A 9730-nucleotide genomic window follows, 5' to 3' on the forward strand; every position below is an offset into this window, starting at 1 on the left:
ACTAAGCACTAGTACAGAAAATGCTATTTGCAACGGTCCTTTTGCGTCGGTTTTATTAAAAACCGTTGCTTAAAGCTATTTCTAGCATCGGTTCAGTCTTTAACCGACGCATAAAATGAATTTTTTTGATTTATAGCGTCGGTTCTTTGAATGACCGACACCTAAAGTCTGTTTTCTGCGTCGGTCAAAAATAAAGCGACGCTAAAGAGGAGTTTTCTGCAACGGTTTACAATACACCGACACTATAGGTTACCTTTTTTGCAATGGTTCAAGAAACGGCGACGCTATAAGTATTAGTCTCTAGCATCGCCAGGCAATTACCCGACGTAATAATGTTTTTACAATTTAAAAATTAAAAACTAAATATTAAATATCTGAATAATAGTCGTATATTTGCTCATCGGGTTTACTTTCAGTCAAAAACCACCAGATTTGCTCACAGCCTTCCACCGATTTGTGCTCAACAAAATCAATTTGCTACAATACACTCGATGAAAATCAATTGCTCTCCCAGTCTGCTCAATCTCTCAATTGCTCCTCATCTCTCGTTTCTCTCTCAATCAATCTCTCGGCAGGCTTCTTATCTTAATCTCAATCTCAATCTGAATCTCTGGGTCTGCTCAATGTCTCTAGTGCTCTCTGTGTCTGCTTCAAATACATGAATTCACTGGTTTTTTGGTCGATTGGGACATATCTCAAAAATTATTCAGCGGTTGGATTGTATTTATTTGCTGGGTTCTTTGGTCTGCTGCAAAACTAGGGTTTTCATCAAATTCCTGGTATGTACTTTTGTGATTTGTTTTGAAGATTTGAGTTGTTAAGTATGTTCCTGGCACGATTTGGGTGGCTACATTATGTCCTGTTTTAATTTGTTGCAAGCTATCTTGATCGATTGCTTACCCTTTGTTTCTCCTAGCCTGAGCTAAGACAAAGATACATCACTTAATATATTTCAGAATGTTTGTCAAGAAAAGGAACTTAATCTCTTATTGTGTTACCATAATCTCCACCTCGGAAAGGTGTTGACAAAGACTGCAGACTGCAGTAATCGATCTTGAGTGTGTGTTCAAATGAATCAGTAACATTAAGTTGAAATAGAGGAGATATGATAAAAATGAAAAAAGGCCTGAAATAGAGAGAATATTAGTATTCACCAATCTTTGATTGATAGATAGATCATAGGCACTCTTCATTCATTATAGAGATAAGAAAAGGCTTCATATAAAGAAAGCCTTCGAGTATGGTTTCTTTCACAATTTTCCAACAACTTGCACCGTTACACTCTAACAGTTTTATAAGACTCGTGAACATGTCTCAAAGTTTCCTTATCTTTATTCCATTCTGGTGTTGGCGCATTAACGACATGCGTCGAGCTTGTTCCTTGCACAAGTAACTGACATTAAGCTATGCTTAGCAAACTCGTCGATCTCATATATGTAATAAACCTGGCCTTTATCATCATTGCTGTCTTCTGAAGTAACACTGTCTGCACTAGAAATGAGGTCTTGCAAGTCTAGATCTGATAATGCTTAGTTATTGTGTATAGCTTCTTTAGGTCGCAATTGTTGAATCCCTGCAAGATATAGCAAATATTCTTTCTCAGTTTTCTTTTTTGGATTGTAGAACTCACTGTCAGTTCCATTAGTTCCCTTCTCAACTTTAGACACTAATCTTTCTTTCCATCATTATGGCACGTCGTAATGTACTCTGCAGAGTCTTTCTTGTTTGAGTTGCCACCGTATCCGTCATAATTGGCTGCACTGGCAGTGCGATAGTATGTTTGGTAAGTTGAGTCTGCCAGAGAGGGAGTTGTGGAGGTCAGGACAGTGGCATTGGAAATAATTTTGGATAAATGGAGCAGGCTGGTTTTTTTTTGTGTGTGTGTGGTCGCTGGTTATCATGCTACAATAGCCAAATAATCCTGGCCAATCACATAGGAGATTTGTGCCAAGTCATTCAGCACAATATAATCTAATTTTAGACTTGTCACATTAGAATATGTATAGTTTGAAGGAAGTTTTATTAGTTTTCTTAATAAAAAAATAAAAATCTGAAAAATATGATATAGTGTTTCCCTTTTCTTACTTGGAATAAGGGTGACGGTATAAGGGGTCGTTTATTCAATTTGAATAATATGAATTAAGTGGTAAGATTTTTAGAATATATAGCATTGATATACTTGTAAATTATTGTAGCTGATATTTGTTGAGGCCTAAAATTTATATAAACAAACAATATGATTCATTAGGCATATGTGCATCCTGATTAATTGACTCCTAAACATATGGTTAACTGTTGGAAATTCTAATAAATAAAAATTACTAAATTAGGTCTTGCTAAAGACTTGTTCTAATGCCCTTGATCCTCTGTAGATGTTCAAATGCAACACCAAATGAATTATCTACCACAAAAAACTTTCTATTAAGCAAAATTTAAAGATAAGCGGGAAGACAAGACATGGTTAATTTCCGGTCCCGAAATAGCCTAAAAGATTTCTACAAATTAAATTGCATAATCACCAACTTAATATTTACCCAAGGCAGCAAACAGAGAGAACATACATTTGGTTAGAATTCACATTACTATATCTCTATGGATGGACAGTAGGCTTATTATTTTCTTGAGGTGATCTTTGGTTAATGGCTTTTTCCTTCCACGTCTCCAACATTATTAAGACTCTCCTGCTAGTGTTAGATTCTCGTATTCTGGAAATGAAAGTGACAACATAACTGGAGACTAAAAAACTGCTCTTGACTCTCACAAATTACTCTTTAAGGTATGTAGTGTCTATAATTAAGGTAGAAGATGACAGAGCACAAACGTCTATTAATATTATTAAAGAAAACCAAAACGGATAATTATTAGAGAAATTTCTCTTTTTGTGCTCATCTACTCCAGCCTTATACTGAGAATTTGTTGGGAAATAAAAAACAGATGCTATGTTTAGTAAAATCAACGCAATGGGGTAGTTCTTGATAAGCCGCCAAAGTACTAGTCAACAAGTCTAGTATATCCTGTTTTGTTAATTATAGTTGCAGAGGTATTATTATCCCACATGCGTTATGTTAGGCTTTTCTCCTATCTGTCTCCTTTTTTTGAAATAAACAGGAAGATTTGGCTGCAAGTTGGACAGGAACAGTTGTGCGTTCTCCAAGAGGGGTCAAGTCATCCTCTGCATTTGGTGATCAGAAGTACATTTGCTTCAGCAGAGTATGCTTTCACCACTGGACAGCTCTTATAGGAGAACTGGGAGTGCTAATTCGATGCCGAGAGTTTGGGGAAAAGAAGTATAGGCTGAAAGAAATTATTGATTCAAAGGTTATTAATTTCGTTGACCATTGACACATGCTTCTGCAAGTAAGTAAGTTTAATTATATATTTATTATTTATCTGCAGAATTTCTCTTCCCCGCTGAATCAGTATATTTTCATATTTGAGCCCCGTATTACATTATAATTTAGTTGCCCTGTTTTTTTTTTTATTTCTAGTTCGGCCGCCAGTGCAGTACTTCACTGAGAAACAATTCTGATGCCCTGATCACCTTTTTATCATTAATTCAGGTAAATACTCTGGATAGACTAACCCATGATCCTCACTTGCTTACAAAATCATATAATAAATATATTACAATAAACAATAGGAAACAGAAGCTGAATTATTTGGCCACACAAAAACAGTCCTTCACAAAAAGATAAATGCAGTCTATCTTTTTGTGGCAATTTAAGTCTAGCACTCGCACTAACTTTATGCAGCGTTGCCAATAAATCTCCACTGGAAGGGTGGACATCTAGAGTGAATTTTTGTGATAAGCTTCACGTTCCAGTATGTTCTAACGCTTGGCCTGTATTTTGTTTTAAGTTTACTATTTCCAATCCCTTGCAGCTTCCCTTAAAGTGTTCTGTGAATTATTAACAGGTTAGAGTTGCTACAGTTGAAAAGTAGACATGCCTTTTTGATCCTTATCTATCTGTACTGAAGGTGATATTTATTTTTCAGCAGTTTAACCACTTCGTTTACAGGTTTCCTTTTTAGAAATGTTTGCTCATTAAAAACACATATCTAAGTATATCTTTCAGTTGCGATTTACTTTACTCATTCTTTTTCAACAACCTTGTGATTATAGAATTATAATATTTGGTGGAATGGGGATTACATTGTGTTGAGTGCAGGTATCATTTGAACATAGGGGAAGCTATCACTCTGCAGACAATGTGGAGTCTGGACAATTCAGTTTTCAGGCAGTGGCATCGGCTTGCTTGCTTTTTTGCTGTCGAACATAAGCCTGCTACTGCAGACTGTTTATTTTGAACGGAAGTCTGGTACTGATGCTAAAGATTAGACTAATGTTGAGAAAAAGGCTCAGTCAATGTAAGCCTTTTTATATCTCTTTCTGACACATCCGTGCACACACAGTTGCATTTGATTATATTCTGGCTATTTAAATATACAATGTAAGGGACGGATATTATTAGTCCAAGTAAGGAGGTGTCATATACTAGTTTATATTCATATTCTAACTGTCGTGAATCCCTTTTTTTTAGGATGAAGATGAAGCTTGAAGAATCGAGTGTTGTTGAAGGAAAGCTTGTTATCTTGAATAAATTATTATAAAGATATGTGAGGTTACTAGTTAATATAGTTTGTTATATTTCATCCGGTCTCTACGTTTCTCATTGTTTGTTAATTAGGATATCATAGACTTAGTATGCACAAGACACTAATGTATGGATATATTTCTTTTGGATGTTGTATAACAACTTGTACATAATACAATGTATTGATTAATTCCCATTTAAGTTTGTGTGATTTAAGTTTAATTAGTGCTATTGATTTTGGGCATTTTGTTGTTGGATTTATTTACATGAATGAATGATGCACAGGGTTAATATATATATATATATATATATATATATATATATATATATATATATATATAAATGGCTCAGCAGTGGGAAATTTTTTTTTTAAAAAAACACTTTAAGCCACGGCAGTTTGACAGCCGACGCTATAGGTGTAATCTTTAGCGTCGCCTGTTTGACTACCGACGCATATGACTGACCAACAAACATGACTTTAAGCAACGCCTATTTGACTAACGCTTAAAGATTGACTTTTAGCGTCGGGTCTTTGACCTGCGACGCATAAAATTGCATTTTAGGCTACGGCATTCTAGACACCCGACGCACAAAAGAGACTTTAAGCATCGGTTAACGGGTCTATTGCGTCGGCTGTTAACCGTGGCATGATGCTCTTTAGCGTCGGTTTTTTTAACCGACGCAATAGGGACTACCCTATAGCGTCGGGTTCATATACTACGCTGGACTGCCGACGCTAAAGGCCTAATTTGACCGTAGCTAAAAGTCATTTTGTACTACTGTAGGAGTCGCTTAGGAGTGTGGGCTTTCACATTAGCTCTTGTCTTCTTTCTCATTGCGACACGGAGACTGATCGAGGCTATGGTGAGTACGAAGAGTTTTCGGAGGAGGAGAGATAAAACCCTAGCGTCTCGGGGAGGGGTGTATATGTAGTTGAAAAGACGTGGTGAAAGGATATATTTCAAAACTCTTTTAACAATTATCAAGGGAGTAGTTTTAGGAATAAAATTAAACGAACTAAAATTCCTAAAATAATTCATGTTAATCTATAATACCCGAAAGAGTTAAAACCATTTAACAAAACTTATCGTTTAACACACACACACACACACACACACACACACACACACACACACACACACACACACACACACACACACACACACATATATATATATATATATATATATATATCCATCGAAACAAATTTGAATTTTAAACTTATCATAGATTTGCACAGATAAGCACATAATCACGTAGCAAAATTCAACACAAAAATTTATCTAAACTAGCACATAACGGTTATATCATTTATGAACACAAATTTCAAATAAACACTTAAACTGACCAGCATGTATAAATAAAATTATGTAAGATGCTAGGAGTAAGCTGATAGTACCCGGACCAGGTTATTAGCCTGCTGACTGCACATCACACATACCCAATTCCCTTCTCAGCACGACATATCGTTCTTCAGGAAGAGGCTTTGTGAAGATGTCAGCTAGCTGATCTGCTGTAGCCACAAAAATCAGCTTGACAACACCCTTTGCAACATTGTCTCTCAGAAAATGATGTCGCACATCGATATGCTTTGTCCTCGAATGATTAACTGGATTTTCTGAAATGTTGATTGTACTTGTGTTGTCACAAAAGATTAGAGTTGCTTGCATTTGATTCCAAAGTCCTTCAATTGTTGTCTCATCCATAGCATTTGAGAGCAACAACTACCAGCTGCTAAATACTCCCCCTCGGCCGTAGATAGAGCAACTGAAGTTTGCTTCTTGCTTAACCAAGAAACTAAGCTTTGACCCAAAAATGCACAAACACCACTTGTACTTTTTCTTTCAGTTTGACTACCTGCATAATCTGCATCACTATACCCCACAAGATCAAAAGCATTTGTGATAGGATAGAATAAGCCCAAAGTAATGGTTCAACTTAAATATTTAAATATTCTTTTAACAGCTTGTAAGTGAGAATCCTTTGGTCTAGAGGCTGTAAGATAAAGTAGACTACCAATCATACCTCTATACATTCGAATATCAACATCTTTACCTTGCTCATCTGCTGTCATCTTGCTAACAACGCTCATAGGTGTTGATTTCGCCTTGATATTCTCATATCCAAATCTTTCGAGTAGATTCTTGATATACTTGGATTGATGCACATAAATTCCTTCTAGAGTTTGTTTAATTTGGAGACCCAAGAAATAATTGAGCTCTCCCATCATGCTTATGTCAAACTCACTATGCATGCATTTTGAAAACCACTCGCACATAGATTCATTAGTAGACCCAAATATAATATCATCTACATATATTTGAACAACTAATATATCTTGGCCTTTCATAATGGTAAACAAAGTAGGATCAATTTTACCTCTAATGAAACCATTCTTGATCAAGAATTCACTTAACCTTTCATACCATGACTGAGGTGCTTGCCTTAATCCATATAGTGCCTTCTTGAACTTGTAGACACGGTTGGGATATTTTTCATCTTTGGATCCTGGTGGTTGCTTGACATAGACTTCTTCCTTTAGATATCCATTTAAGAATGCACTCTTGACGTCCATTTGATGTAGCTTGAACTTCTTGAAGCATGAAAATGATAAAAGCATCCTAATAGATTCCAATCTTTCAACCGGAGCATAAGTTTGATCAAAATCAATTCCTTCTTGCTGATTGTATCCTTGTGTAACAAGTCTAGCTTTATTCTGAGTGATAGTACCAAATTCATCAACTTTGTTCTTGAACACCCATTTGGTTCCAACAATTGAAGCATCCTTTGGTGGATCAACAAGTTCCCAAACATCACATCTTTCGAATTGGTTGAGTTCTTCTTGCATTGCCATGATCCAATTTTCATCTTGTAAAGCTTCTTGAACATTCTTTGGTTCTTCTTGAGCTATGAAGGCAGCATAAGCGCAAATGTTGGCTTGAGCTTTTCTTGTCTTGATTCTAGCTGATTTATCTCCAATGATCAACTGAGGAGGATGATTCTTCACTGTTCTAGTTGACTTTGGTAGATTATGTTGTGTTATGACCTCTTCATTCATTGTAGTCTGCCTAGGAGGAGTCTAATCAACAACATTTTGGCTTGATGATGAAGTTTGACCTCTGGATTCATCCAAAGTGAGCTTTGACATCTTATCCAAAGTTTCTTCAAGAGATGAAGTAGATTCAGTAGCTTTATTGCCTTCTGAAGTTGTAGCAGTTGACTTGTCAGCTTGATGATTTCCAGTTTCCTGCACTGTTAGCTTGCTGCCAGTACCTGTACCTGCACATTCTTCCTCATCTCTTGAAAAATCATCAGTAGACTCTTGAAATGAAACATCAATAGACTCTTCAACAGTATGTTTAGCAAGATTATACACTCTATAAGCACGACTTGTCAAAGAATAGCCCAAAAATATAGCTTCATAGGATTTAGAATTGAATTTACCATCCCTATCAATGGTTTTGAGTACGAAGCACTTAGATCTAAAAACCTTGAAGTAGCTGATATTAGGCTTCTTTTTCCTTAGCAATTCATAAGGAGTCTTGTTGAGAATTGGCCTGATAAGCACTCTGTTAAGAACATAGCTTGTTGTGTTGACAACTTCTGCCCAAAAGCTTCTTGGCAGCTTACTCTCTTGCAGCAATGTCCTAGATGTCTCTTGTAAGGACCTATTCTTACGCTCTACAACTCCATTTTGCTGAGGTTTACGAGGTGCTGAGAACTCATGTGAGATTCCTTTTTCTTCACAATAAGTTATGAAGTCTTTTTGGAATTCTCCACCATGATCACTTCGAATACCTACAAGTCTTGTATCTAGCTTGTTCTCAATCAACTTGATTAGTTTCTCAAATTCACGAAAAGCACAATCTTTAGTACGTAAAAACAGTACCCAAGTGAATCTAGAATAATCATCAACAATAACAAATGCATATTGTTTACCTCCAATACTCTTATAAGCTTCGGGACCAAAAAGATCCAAGTGAAGAAGCTCTAAAGGTTTAGCAGTAGATACCATTTTCTTTGCCTTATGTGGAGTCCTTGTTTGCTTTCCCAATTGACAAGCAGATCATGTCTCCATCTTGACATACTGGAGCTTTGGTAACCCTCGAACAAGCTTCTTTGCTGACAGCTTGCTGAGATGATCCATATGAGCATGTCCAAGCCTTATATGCTAGATTTCTGGATTATTATCCACAGCTGCTAAACAAACACCTGCCTCCTGTTCTTCAAAGTTCAAGACATATACATTTCCTTCTCGTTTGCAACTAGAGGAGTTTTGTTAGCACCAACAAGTATAGTACAATTGTCCTTACCAAAATTGACAATATGGCCATCATCAAATAACTGACTTATACTAAGCCAGTTATAAGTAAGACCTTTAACATATTGTACCTTGTTAATAAAAATGATACTATATATTACCTATTGTTCCTTTGCCAAGAATAGGAAAAGTTTTTCTATCACCAATTGTGACACGACCATCCTTCTTCATCTTCAAGCTTAGAAACTGGGATTTGTCTCCACTCATGTGTCTAGTGCATTCACTATCCAATATCCATTGATTTGGCTTCACTTTAGACATGAGACAAACCTACAAAACAAACACAAGCAAACTCAACGTTTTGGTACCCAAATTTTGTTGGGTCCAACAGTGTTAGTTGATAAAACATAAAGAACATTTAAATCAGATTTCTTGATCCACATTTGGACCACTTTAGAACTCTTCTTCCTTGTTCTGCCAGTCTTATCAGCATACGGTCTAGGAGCTGTCTTTGGTCTGTTTGTATTTTCAGCATACTGTCTGTGAGTTGACTTCCTTTTCCAGCTTGCTGATTGAGTATTCTTCATTGGGCAATTACTAGCAAGATGGCCCTTCTTTCCACACTTGTGACAAGTCACCCAAGGCATAGCATAATTTTATGGAATGCCATTTTTCCCTTCATATCTCATTGATGTGGATGTAGAAGCTGCACCAATGCCTCCTTTGTCATGAGAAGCTTTAGCTTGTTTCATCATAGATTTGAGACTTTCTTCACCTTGAACAAACTTTACCATGGCTTTCTAAAGATCTTTAACTTCTTGCTCCAATTACTTGATCCTTTTAGCTTGAATAGATATTTCAGCTAAGCTTTGAG

At 36.3% G+C, this 9730-nt stretch overlaps 1 long non-coding RNA gene and 1 pseudogene across 2 annotated transcripts; one reads left to right on the forward strand and one right to left on the reverse strand.

The window, feature by feature from the left end:
- The first annotated feature begins 394 nt into the window (after positions 1-394).
- Positions 395-4796, forward strand: LOC108204193 (uncharacterized). 2 transcript variants are annotated; one of them, XR_010288535.1, is made up of 6 exons: positions 395-779; positions 3109-3357; positions 3489-3822; positions 3916-3978; positions 4170-4368; positions 4542-4796. It is a non-coding gene; the product is annotated as an uncharacterized LOC108204193 (long non-coding RNA). The 2 variants fall into 2 exon arrangements; XR_001803709.2 differs by having other exon boundaries at positions 3489-3978.
- On the reverse strand, positions 1071-2563 carry LOC108204194 (thylakoid lumenal 19 kDa protein, chloroplastic-like; annotated as a pseudogene).
- Positions 4797-9730: the final 4934 nt, after the last annotated feature.

The sequence above is a fragment of the Daucus carota genome, chromosome 2 (genome assembly GCF_001625215.2).
Source record: "Daucus carota subsp. sativus chromosome 2, DH1 v3.0, whole genome shotgun sequence".
NCBI lineage: Eukaryota > Viridiplantae > Streptophyta > Magnoliopsida > Apiales > Apiaceae > Daucus > Daucus carota.